At 40.9% G+C, this 12,783-nt stretch overlaps 1 pseudogene; it reads right to left on the bottom strand.

The window, feature by feature from the left end:
* Window positions 1–8,923: 8,923 nt before the first annotated feature.
* LOC103700180 (subtilisin-like protease pseudogene) lies at window positions 8,924–11,672 on the bottom strand (annotated as a pseudogene).
* Window positions 11,673–12,783: the final 1,111 nt, after the last annotated feature.

Raw genomic sequence — 12,783 nt, 5'->3', positions numbered from 1 at the left:
TAAGAAAAGAAGACGTCTTATCCAGATTGCACAAAAGCGGGAGCAATCACAATTTCCTTTTCGATATCAAGCACAACAATTCTCTTTTTGTTTTTCATCGGCACAATAATTGTGAAGGGTTTAAGTTCTGACGAGATGAGGACGTCTTGACTATCCCATCTTGTTTTTGTGAGAAAACATGACCTGAAGATGGGTGGAACTTCAAAACCTATCCACGCAGAGAAAGAAGAAGAGAGAAGAAAGAAAGAAAAGAAAGAAAGAAGAAGAAAATGAAAAAACAAAGGCACAAAAGAAGAAGAAAAAAAAAGAAACAAACGAAAGAAAAAATAGTAAAAAAGGAAGAAAGAAGATATGAAAAAAAAAACAAGAAAGAATAGAACAGATGTAAGGATCCATGCAGGTGTGTATTTAGTCCCACATTGATTATTCGTCGGAAAGATCTTGGGTACTATATATGCTAAGGAACCTAAAAATACCTTTCAACTAGCTATTTTGGGTGAGATTCTGGATTGTGACAAATTTTATCAAAGTGAATCCGGCCCATGGCCCATATAGACTAAGGAACACTGCAGCACGGGCTCATTAAAAGTAACTACAGGCCGATCGTGGTGCTGATAATTAGATTTGAATGGATTTGGACTCTTAACCTGACGATGACGTTAGGGCTTAAACTAGGGGAGTGAGCGTGTGTTCAGTCTCACATCGGTTATTCGTCGGAAAGATCTTGGATACTTATATAGGATTAAGGAATTTAAAAAATATCTTCTAGCTAGCTATTTTGGGTGATGTCCTAGATTGTGATAAGGGAGAAGAAAAGAAAAGAAGGAAAAAAGAAAAGAATGGAAGAAAGGAAGAAGAAAAGAATGAAGAAAGAAAGAAGAAAAGAATGAAGAAAGGAAGAAGAAAAAGGAAAAAAAAGAAATTAAAAAAAAAAGAAAGGAAAAAGGAATTTATGGAGAAATTAGGGCACCCTTGTCCTATAGGATTTAAAATGCTGCAAGATAGTCTAGGTCAAACTCGGTCATACTTATTTTTCTTTATCGTACTTAATGTCAATAGCTAGGTTGGATTAGAGTGCTCTAGACTGTGAGTGACAAACCCATGGCACAAAAGAAGGTTACATTGACTAACTGCCCCTTTATTTGATCCCGAAATATCTCCTCAATTAGATGCACAAGAAGCCACTAGATTATCCTTCTAGCATTTTAGTTAGAGATATCCTCATATCAAAATCTAGAAATAATTAAATAAAAAAGCTTCTTTTCTTTTAATATTTTTGGCCTAGGAGTGCAAGGCATGTCTACATACTTGCTATACAAAATATTTAGGGGATAGACAAATTTTATAACTAGTAAAGAATCAATGTCTGCTAATGAAGGCTCAATGTTGTTAAATCGGCAGACAAGAAAATTCATACCGCTATGCAACATCGTCGCCATAATGGACTAGAACTCTATGCATGGCAATAAAGGAGTTAGAATGCCCTGCTCATCAAGCTATGCTACGTTACATTTTCATCTTGATATTTAGCATTTCAAATTCAAGAGTTTATCCTGTCTTGGAAGCTAGCTTATTTGCACAAGATGGATTACTTATTTGTGTTCGCTATAATAGCTATATCTTCTGATGATAATCTAACCTTTTATGTTGGCAATTGGAGTTCCCTATTTTTTAAGTGGAAAGATAAGGATTGGACTTCTCACAACCAAAGAAAGTTGAACCGAGCTGAACCTGCCAGTTCAGCCCGAACCGAGCCGACTTGATCTCCGACCGAGTCGGTTCGGCAGTTGATAACGGTTCCAGCTTCTAGGGGGCTGGAACCTGATTGGCTTTGGCTAAAATCGGATGATTTCGTCCGATTTTACTTGATTCGAACTGGTACCGACCCATACCGGATGCCAACCGGTTTAGGTCTCAGTACCGGTTTGGCGAATCTTGCTCACAACATAATTTTTTGAAATCCATCGCAAATTCCTTCAGCATGGCCTACACTGTTGGGCGTGGAAATACTTAGGAACTTTTGAATGGAAATTGAAAAGAAATGTAGCTTCACTTCCTTTAAAAATGTAAGATCTTTGGCGCAACAAGAATAGGTGATATATATCATTTTGACTTGATTCCGCTTACCTCTTTTTTTAACAATACCGAGCCGGGTTCTGGACCTCCAATTCAAGCTCACTGTGAAGCTTTTCTTCGCAGGTGTCACACATAGTGAGACACTCTTGGGCATGTCCGCCTTGACCCTGTACGCTGAGTTTGCCTTCCCAACATTTGTCACGGGGCATTTAACTGAAACGCTGCTATCTGAATGCACCATTATCGATGGATAGTTCAACTCTCCATTGATCTTCTGGACATTTCTGCAGACGACACTGCGTCTAGTGATCACTTCCACTTGCCTGGCTGCGTATCCCAGCCCGCAAAGATAAGCTATGCAATCCTTCACGTCCAGGTCGCACGCTAAACCTGGATCGACTGCTTTCGAGGGGTTCACAAGGCCAGCGCCCACTGCAAGAAAGCTAGCCTTTTGGAGTTGTTCATCCTTCATTGGCTTCCCATCATCGTCCAAGTTGTCGGAAGTTATGATGATCTTTGATTTGATTGCTGCAGGTGACCAAGCTGGATGTGTACTCTTGGTAAGTGCTGCAACACTGCTAAGATGGCGGTGGACATGGAGGTCCGGGACAAGAGATTATAGGTCATTTCATTTTGATTTCTGGAAGTCGGTCCTACTTGAAATGGCCATATCGCAAGAACGTTCACGCCCGGGCGAAGAGAGAAGAAAGTGATGGTAGGAGCTGGAGAAGTTCCGATTATTGTGTTAAAAGTTAATGAGATTGAAAATTAAAGCATCGTGACTGTTCAGAAAGTAGTGTACCAGTTCATGAAGCATTGCACCTTTACATGAAGGGATGCACCTATGATTGAAGCATTGCAACTCTACATGAAGGGATGCACCTATTCATGTCTGCATATTTCTATGAATACTCACATTTGTAATCGTTTTAGCAGTGAAATTAATTATCCATTTCTCAAGTCTCTGTTTTCATAGGAGTGGAACTCTTAAGAAAGTTCATATTCATTCCAACAAAGTGGTACCAGAGCACGGGTTTTCATCTACAATGGAGAAGCTGTCGACGTCAAACTCATTAAATGCTCTCTATCCAATTTTTAATGGAGAAAACTATGAGTTCTGGCGTATTAAGATGAGAACTCTTTTGTTGGCAGAGGGTGTGTGGAATGCCGTGGAGGTTAAATTCCAAGAACCAGAACAAGTAGTGCAACTCACGGAAGAAGCGAAGAAGCAAATAGACAAGAGTAAAATGGTAGATGCTCGGGCATTGGCTCGTATTCAAGCTGGAATTTCTCCCACAATTTTTCCTCGAATTATGTATGCATCTACGGCAAAGGAAGCCTAGGATCGTCTTTGCCTTGCATACCAAGGAGATGAGAGACAATCTGCACTAAGATTACAAAATTTGCGCAGAGAGTTTGAAATGCTACAGATGAAAGAAACAGAATCTATGTCCGAATTCTTTTCTCGGGCATTTGAGCTCATAAATCAAATTAAGGCCACAGGAGATAATATTACTGAACAACATATTGTGGAGAAGATTCTAGTAAGTCTTCCTCCAAATTATGATGATTCAGTAATCTTGATCGAAGAGACTAAAGACCTATCAACTCTCACAGTCCAACAACTCATGTACTCTTTGCATATGCATGAGCAAAGAAAACTTAGAAGAGAAAGCAGATCAGCAGAAAGTGTGTTCTCGTCAAGAATACAAAACAAAGGGAAGAAGCCAGAATCTTCATGGAAAAAGAACTCTGCAAAACAAGATAGAAGTGGTCCGGCATCAGAAGGTAAGCAGTTGACTTGTAAAATTTATAGAAGAAGCAATCATAAAACTGAGGATTGTTGGTACAAGGGTAAAACCCAGTGTCGGTTTTGCCAAAAATTTGGTCACATAGAATGTGACTGTAGGAAAAAAAGAGGAGAAGGACAACAGGCCAAGATGACAGAAGCAGAAGAAGAAAACTTTCTCTTTGTTGCCGCCATGACAGCCAAAGTAGAAACTACAGGACAATGGCAATTAGACAATGCCTGTAGCAATCATATGAGTAGTAAAAGAAGTCTGTTTGTGGAGCTAGACGAATCCATCAAGCCAAAAATACAAATTGGAGATGGGACTTTCTTAACAGCAAATGGGAAAGGCACAATCAAGATTCAAACCAAGCAAGGAAGCAGGCATATCCGAAAAGTCTTATATGTTCCTAATTTGGCAGCAGACTTGCTTAGTGTGGGACAACTCATGCAAGATGGATATTCTCTTTCTTTTGCCCAAGATAAGTGCTTGATATATGACAAGCATCAAAGATTGCTAGTTTCTGTTTAAATGACAGAAAAGAGATGTTTTCCTTTCCAAGTTACAATAAACAACTCTGGATTAGTAGCAATTGAAAATGAATCCGAGCTATGGCATAGAAGATTTGGCCATCTAAATTACAAATCTTTAAAGCTTTTGAAGGAGAAAAATTTTGTGCAAGGACTTCCTTATATTGATGATCTGAAGGAAGTTTGTGAGAGCTGTGTTATGGGCAAGCATTCAAGAGCATCTTTTCCTGACAAAGCAAAATGGCGTGCAAAAGCCCCTCTTCAATTGGTGCATACTAACATTTGTGGCAAGATGTCAGTCCCTTCCCTTGGAGATCATTTCTATTTCTTAACCTTCATTGACGATTTTTCCCGAAAATGCTGGGTTTATTTACTTAAGGAGAAGTCAAAAGCTTTCCAAAAGTTTATGATCTTTAAAGCAGCAGTTGAAGCAGAAATTGGACACAAAATTCAGACTTTAAGATCAGATCGAGGAGGTGAGTTTACATCAACAGATTTTAATGAATTCTGTCAAAAAAAAGGCATAAGGAGGCAACTGACAACTGCTTATTCACCGCAGCAGGACGGTATAGCAGAGAGAAGAAATAGAACCATTGTTGAAATGGCTTCCTCCATGCTTAATCAAGCTAAATTACCAAAGCCTTACTGGGGGGAGGCTATCAACACCGCAGTTTACATTCTAAATCAATGTCCAGCGAAGGCTGTATATGACAAAACACCTTTGGAGGCTTGGAGCAATCAGAAACCAAGTGTGGAGCACTTAAAGGTATTCGGATGTGTTGCTTTTGTGCAGGTTCCAAAAGAGAAGAGAACCAAGTTAGATCGATCCAAAAAGTAAGAAGATGATATTTGTTGGTTATTCAGTTGAGTCTAAGGCCTATCGTCTGATTGATCCTGAAAACAAAAAGGTTGTGGTAAGTCGAGATGTGATCTTTGACGAAGATCACTTCTAGAGTAATGACACAGCAAGGCCATCAATAGAGTATATGCCACAAATTTTTGAAGAGCAGGAGGGCGATGATATTTATACAAGGTCACCTACTGGAACTCCTGTAGGAATCCCTGTTAGAGCAGACTTATCAGCGGGTTCTCCTAGCTCATCTACAAGGGACTCAAGCTCAAAATCTCCTCCTAGAAAGTTCAGATCACTACATGAAATTTATGAGCAATGTCAAATGATGTTGATTGAACCTGCCACATTTGAAGAAGCCGTGAAGGAGCAATTTTTGGCAGTAGGCCATGGAAGAAGAGATCAATATGATCAACAAAAATCAAACTTGGATTTTGGTTGATAAACCAAAAGATCGAGCAGTGATCCATGTCAAATGGATTTATAAGCTTAAATTAAATCCAGATGGCACTATTTAGAGACATAAAGCCAGATTGGTTGCTCGGAGTTTTACACAAAAGGCTGGAGTTGATTACAATGACACTTTTGCTTCAGTTGTTCGTTAGGAAACAGTGAGACTTGTATTGGCTTCAGCAGTTCAAAGAAATTGGCAAGTTCACCAAATGGATGTGAAATCAGCCTTTTTGAATGGAGAGATCAAAGAAGAGGTCTACATACAACAACCCCCCGGATTTGAAGTTCCTAGAGAAGAGAAGAAAGTCTATAAATTAAGTAAGGCATTGTACGGTCTAAAACAGGCTCTACGAGCCTGGTATTCTGAGTTGGACAGTTACTTCATCAAGAACAAGTTTAGAAGAAGTGAGAATGAACCAACTTTAAAGAGGAAGGTAATTCTATCATATTGGTTGCTATTTATGTTGATGACCTTATTATTACAGGCAACAATGAATAGAAAATTGGAAGATTCAAGGAAGAGATGAACACAAAATATGAGATGACTGATCTTGGACATCTCAAATATTTTCTTGGCATGGAGATAGATCAGACAACTCCAGGAATTTTTCTGTCACAAACCAGTTATGCAAGAAAACTTCTCAATAAGTTTTACATGCATGATTGTAAACCAGTGGACATTCCTTTACCAATTGGAAAGAAACTGAATAAATCAGATGGATCTCTACTTGTAGATGCCACACAGTATAGAAGACTTATTGGGAGCCTTCTCTACTTGACTGCAACAAGGCCAGACTTGATGTTTGTTACTAGCTTACTGTCTCGATATATGCAGAATCCAAGGAATATACATTTTGGAGCAGCTAAACAAGTTCTACGTTACTTAAAAGGGACCTTCGAGTTTGCAATTTTCTACAACAACAAGGAGCAGTCTTCTCTCTCCGGTTTTACAGATAGTGATTGGGGGGAAAGCATTGATGATTCAAAAAGCACATCAGGATACTTGTTCATGCTAAGTTCGGGAGCCTATTCATGGCTTTCAAAGAAGCAAAGTGTTGTTGCTCAATCCTCTGCAGAAGCTGAATATATAGCGGCAGCAAAAGCTGCATCACAAACTATACGGATGAGGAGAATGCTTTCTGACATTGGGTTACCACAAATTGAAGCTAGTATTCTTCATTGTGATAATCGATCAGCAATAGCCATTACTGAGAATCCAGTTCATCATGAGCGCACCAAGCATATCAAACTCAAATATCATTTTATTCGTGACGCTGTACAGAAAGGCGAAGTAAAGCTAAAGTACTGCAAGTCAGCAAAACAACTTGCAGATGTCTTTACAAAAGCACTATCTCGGGATAGATTCTTTCAGATAAGAGAGAAGCTTGGAATTATATCTGGTAATCTCATTATGGGGGGAGTGTTAAAAGTTAATGAGATTGAAAATTAAAGCATCGTGACTGTTCAGAAAGTAGTGTATACCAGTTCATGAAGCATTGCAACTCTACATGAAGGGATGCACCTATGATTGAAGCATTGCAACTCTACATGAAGGGATGTACCTATTCATGCTACATATTTCTATAAATACTCACATTTGTAATCGTTTTAGCAGTGAAATTAATTATCCATTTCTCAAGTCTCTGTTTTCATAGGAGTGGAACTCTTAAGAAAGTTCATATTCATTCCAACATATTGTGCCCTTGAAAACAATGGAGGCAAATTGGAGTATGATTTGATCTTCGATCCATCGACATAATTAACATGCGATGCTGGGAGATTGTGAGCTTCAGCAAGGGTGGTATAACCCGTCAGTAACCCCAGTGTTTGGTCTTATCATTGCTGCGCCATCCGCCTTCTTAACCCCAGTGCCCATGTTGATTCTGGAACCTTCAGTAAGGTCACAGACCGCTACCTTCTCCGTGATTGAAGTGGCACTCGAGAAGGAGCTGCAGCTAGGCCCAAAAGCATTTTGAGGGTCCACGAGAGGCAGCATTGTTGATGGCAAGGCTGATTCGCCATTAAATTCCTGTCCACCCCCAAGCTTCAGAATCGCCCTCGTGTCTACCGAGTGGTGCTCGCTTCTACTGTAAGGATCCGAGGAGCATCATTATTAAGTGAACCAAATGGGACCATATTACCAGCAGCACAACTTACCACGATCCCCTTCTCGATTGCACCGAAGGCACCAACTGCGATTACATCTCCATAGAAAGGAATTGATGCTGATCCTCCAGGTGAAAGGGACATCACATCTACCCATCCTTGGCTGCTGCATCCATCCCGGCAAGGATAGCGGATGTTTGGCAACCATAAGAACCGCACTTGTTGGATGATAAACTTGACTCCTAAGATGATGTGGCATCCAACTAGTATCTTAGTTGGAGTCAAAGTCAAGAGATGAAAGACCAGGGGTCACAAGAGTTATCATGAGTTATAGAAGGTTAAGAGTCATGATAAGTTGTATAATGTGAAAAGTCATCAGTTAAATGAGATTTAAGAGTTATGGGTCATGCATATATCAAGAGTCATGAGTTAGAAATATTAAGGGTCAAGAGTTATGAGTTACATGTGAGTTGAATGAATTTCTAAATTTTGTTTTTGAAAATTTCTACCACCTTCTTCTTGAGTATTTTTCCTTATTTTCTAACATTTTGGTGGTCAGACGAGAATTATGCATCTCCGAATCTCAGACCAAAGCAGCATTGGCACTACAAATTTTTGAAAGGCTGGAAATAGGGAGGAAAACAATGAATGAGAAAAATCGACCAAATGGGAAATGACAAGGGTACATGGAGAGGTTTGGACGTCTTTGATTTAGGATTTAGGATTTAAAATTTAGAATTTAGAATTTAGAGTTTAGGGTTAAGAATTGCTATGAGACCGAGGGTGCATCAAAGGAGATATAGCAGCACACAAATATTAAATTCACGACTTTCCGAGGATCTCCGACAAATCATCGGTAGTGACTGAGATTCACAATTTAAAGGGTGAATCTATACCATCTTCTATGTAAGCTCATCACATATATCATACAAAAGGTCCTGAAACAAATGTGGTCAAGTTGGCATTCCGGTGGGACAATACAATGGAAAGCTACAGTCTCCCATGACCGTCTGCTCGTGATTATCATGACGGCCTAAATTAGAAAGGGCCCATTACATCAAGATGAATTCTAGGACTCATGATTGGAGAATAAAGCTCCCAGATCCAATCCTCGACCGGAGGGGATCCAAACATATTGGCATCTATTCAGCTCCAGCGAATTTTACACCGCAGAAGCATCATCAATGAAGAACATAGATGTTTTAAGAAATGCTTCTGAACAGCATCCATTAGGTTTTACCTCCACAAAATTAATATTTATTAATTTCTTACTTGGTGAACGAACACAAAATAAGCAAATATCGCTTGAAAAACTAACTACCAAACGGGGCGGAAGTGGTTGCGATTCTACAACTCTATGCCCTACCAGAGATGATGATGGGGCTCCTAACAACATGAAGAGGCGAAACCCACCTCAAATTCCCCTCCGCACCACTCTGCCCACCATCCACACGCACGGTGAAAGTCTTCTTCTCATTCACACGGGAAAACCGAAGGAACGCTGGAGTGACCGAAACTCCTGCCCCCTTCAGTCCTTCCACCTCGACTTTGTAAATCTCATTTGCCCTCCCAACATTGGTCACCGTTCGATTCACCGTAGACCCGGGAGCCAGTATTATGGATGGGTAGTTCAGCTCAGCTTCAGAAATGCTCCCCACCTTAGAACAGCTAATTCTCCGGCGAACAACCTGACGTACAGCAGAATCCCCTCCGCGTCTGCCGAACAATCCACAGAGATATCGAATATACTCATCGACATCCAGGTCATAAATCAGCCCAGGATCAGCAGCCTTTGATGGGTTCACATGGCCCGCACCCATTTGAAAGAAGCTCGCTTTTACGTGTTTCTCATTCAGGATCGGCTTCTTCTTACCGTCCACAACGTCAGAAGTTGTCAAGATAGCGGACTTGATCGCAGCCGGCGACCAATCAGGGTGTGCACTCTTGATGAGTGCTGCGATGCCACTCAAGTGAGGGGTTGCCATGGAGGTACCAGAAATAATGTTGAAGGTCTTCGCCCCATTCCTCCCAGATCCCACCGGAAAAGGCCAAGCAGCCAAGATGTTGAGACCTGGTCCCGAGATGTCAGGCTTTAGAATGCCTGGGGTCGCCGCGCTCGGTCCCCTGGAAGAGAAGAAGGCAACCACCGGAGCCGGGGATACTCCAAGAACGGTACCATTGAAGGTGATAGAGACCGTCGGCTCCCTTGTCGTTCTCACATATTTCGAAATCTTGGAGGCATCTTCATAGGTCAGCTTGGATGAAGGCATATCGAGATCTCGAAGACTGATGGAATAGGCATGATACGCTCCGGAGAGGAATATTATCGCAGCCGCACCTGCATCCTTGATGCGTGCAGCTACCTCTTGTTCACTTCCAGCAGCAAGGCACATTACGACCTTGCCAGTAATATCCTCATCCACAGTGGTACAGGTGATATCACGGGGGTAGACTAGAGGAAGAGAGGAGGGTCTGAAGTCTTTGGGTTGATTAAGAGATTCACCATAGAGCTGCTCTCCATTACCAAGCGTCACAATAGATCTGAAGTTTCTGTCCACGGAACTGGCAGCCACGGTGAGGATCCATGGAGCCTCGTTTGAAACTGTGCTAGGACTCGGACCATCATTACCACCAGCACAAGTGACAAGGATCCCCTTCTCGGTGGCACCAAAGGCGCCTATGGCAATGGGGTCCATGTTGAAAGGCGCAGAAGCCCCACCAAGCGAGAGCGAGAGCACATCGACGCCATCTTTTACGGCTTCATCTAGCCCGGCTAAAATATCAGCACTGGAGCAGTCCGCTGCGCCGCACACCTTGTAACTGGCCACATGAGCATGAGGTGCCATTCCAGCTGCCGTCCCGTTGCCTAGGCCAAAAGATTCAGCATTCTGCACAAAGTTCCCCGCAGCAGTGCTTGCAGTGTGAGTGCCATGGCCGACCCTATCGTCGCCGGTGATATTGCCAGAAATGATGAAGGTCTTGGCGCCAACGAGCTTGTTATTGCAACCAACGCGGAATCCACATGTCCCCTTCCATTTGGAAGGGGGGGGAGGCACTCCATCATCATTGAATGAAGGATGTGTGGGGTGGATTCCAGAGTCCAAAAGCCCAATAATGACCCCCTTGCCAAGGCCAGAAGGATTCCATAGCCCTCTCCCTTGTTGAAGGCCAAGGAAGTTGGGCGTGTGGGTGGTGAGCAGGGGTACGATCCTGTCAGGATAGGCACGCAGAAAGCCAGGCTTCTTGGCCACGCTGTTCACCTCCTCCTGGGTTAGCTTTGCAGCGAAACCGCTGAATACTTCTGTGTAGGAGTAGATCAGCCGCGTCTCACCCGAGTCAGAAATAGAGTCGGGCAAAAATGATTTGTAATAGCTTTCGAGATCAGTGGGGAAGGCATTGGGAGCATTCGAAGGGGGTAGTACGTGAACTATGTAAACCTGCGGCTGACTAGAGACGTCGACATTGGCATGGTGGTAGCCATATGTGACAGGACAGAAAATAGAAAGGAGATGGATGGCCGAAAGGAGGAGAATAGAGAAGGATGTCATTTTGTGGGTTTCCATAGTGGAAAGGAGAAGAGATATGGAATTGATTTGGATTGTTCGGACCTGCAAGTGCATTAGCATTTGGTCGTCGCATATATATAGTGCTTTAGCAAGCTTTGTTAGGAATAATAATTTGCCAAAAAAAAGAGAGCAAAAAAGAAAATCAATAGATGCGGAGATGTTGCGGTTAAATCTTTATGGAAATATTCGGTAGATTTGTTGTCTATTAGAGACTATATCTAAAGCTGTGCTAGCTGTCGTTTAATTTGCAGTGATTTCGTTGTTTGGAACGGGAAATGAGCTGGGTCGGAGTGGTTTGCTCCGAGGACTGTTTGACTCCTTGGTTAAAGATGGCAGGAGTTGAATGCCTGAAGATTTACTCGCTTTTACAGGGATGACGAATCTGAACGAATTACTACTTTCTAATCGCCCTTGACTGCGACATGATCGCACTAGGACTCCAAAACTTCAACAAATATTTCAATAATTACATTCCTAATTTCAAGTTGTCTAAGTAAGGATAGTTTTGACGTCCGATAGCGGAGCTCTAGATTTTTACCACGGGGATCTTTAATGGAGCCTTTTGCTTTTTTATTTCTCTTTTTGTTTGCTGTGAGGCTAAATTAAACAATCTACAGCTGTACCCAGATGAAAAAAAATGATTTTGCGGCTTCTTTCTTAGGTATAAAGAGATTTGACTTTCAATTCTGTTAGAGAAAATAAACTCAATTCAATGAATGTCTTTTGGGAGGTACATTTAGAATGTGTGAATGGATATCTTGAGATCATTCATGTATGGATGAGTTCATGAATTTGGGTTTCCTTTGCATTTAAGTATTCATATATTTAGCTAGTTCTTATATTTGGATATTTATGTGCATTTAAGTGGTTCATATATTGGGTTTATACATGTACCTAGGAGTCGTATAAATACTATCTAAGTAATGTGATTTTTTTTTTAAAAAAAGAAAGTGGTAAGAGCCAAAATGAATAAAAACATTTTTGAAGTATTTCACCTATTTGTCCTTTTCTCTCCAGAAATATCTCTCTTTCTATATTCCAACAAATTCTATAAATTTAAGTCGGTAACAACTTTTATAGCAAATACAGTATTAGTTTCTTTTCTTATTTGCTAATGTTGCCTTTTAATATGGAGTGATTAACACAAACTGCATCACGTTGCTTTTTCTTCTTTGTACCAACTATTTTTTAAAGGGAAGATTATTTTTTTTTTATGAAGCAGGAGGAACAATTACCTATCCTTTATTATAAAAAGAAAATTTATTGAAACTATTTACAAAAGATTTGCCAGAAAGAAAAACATAAAAGAGTAATACAAGTCTTTTATAAAAGATAGTGGTCTATAAGTAGTAATAAGTGATTTGAAGGATTTTTATATCTTTAATATATAACTACATGAGTTGTATTCTGAT

This window comes from Phoenix dactylifera, chromosome 3 (assembly GCF_051530095.1).
Source record: "Phoenix dactylifera cultivar Ajwa chromosome 3, Ajwa_hap1_PhDact_Kaust_v1.1, whole genome shotgun sequence".
NCBI classification, from domain to species: Eukaryota; Viridiplantae; Streptophyta; class Magnoliopsida; order Arecales; family Arecaceae; genus Phoenix; species Phoenix dactylifera.
This window is presented reverse-complemented; position numbering and strand designations above follow the sequence as displayed.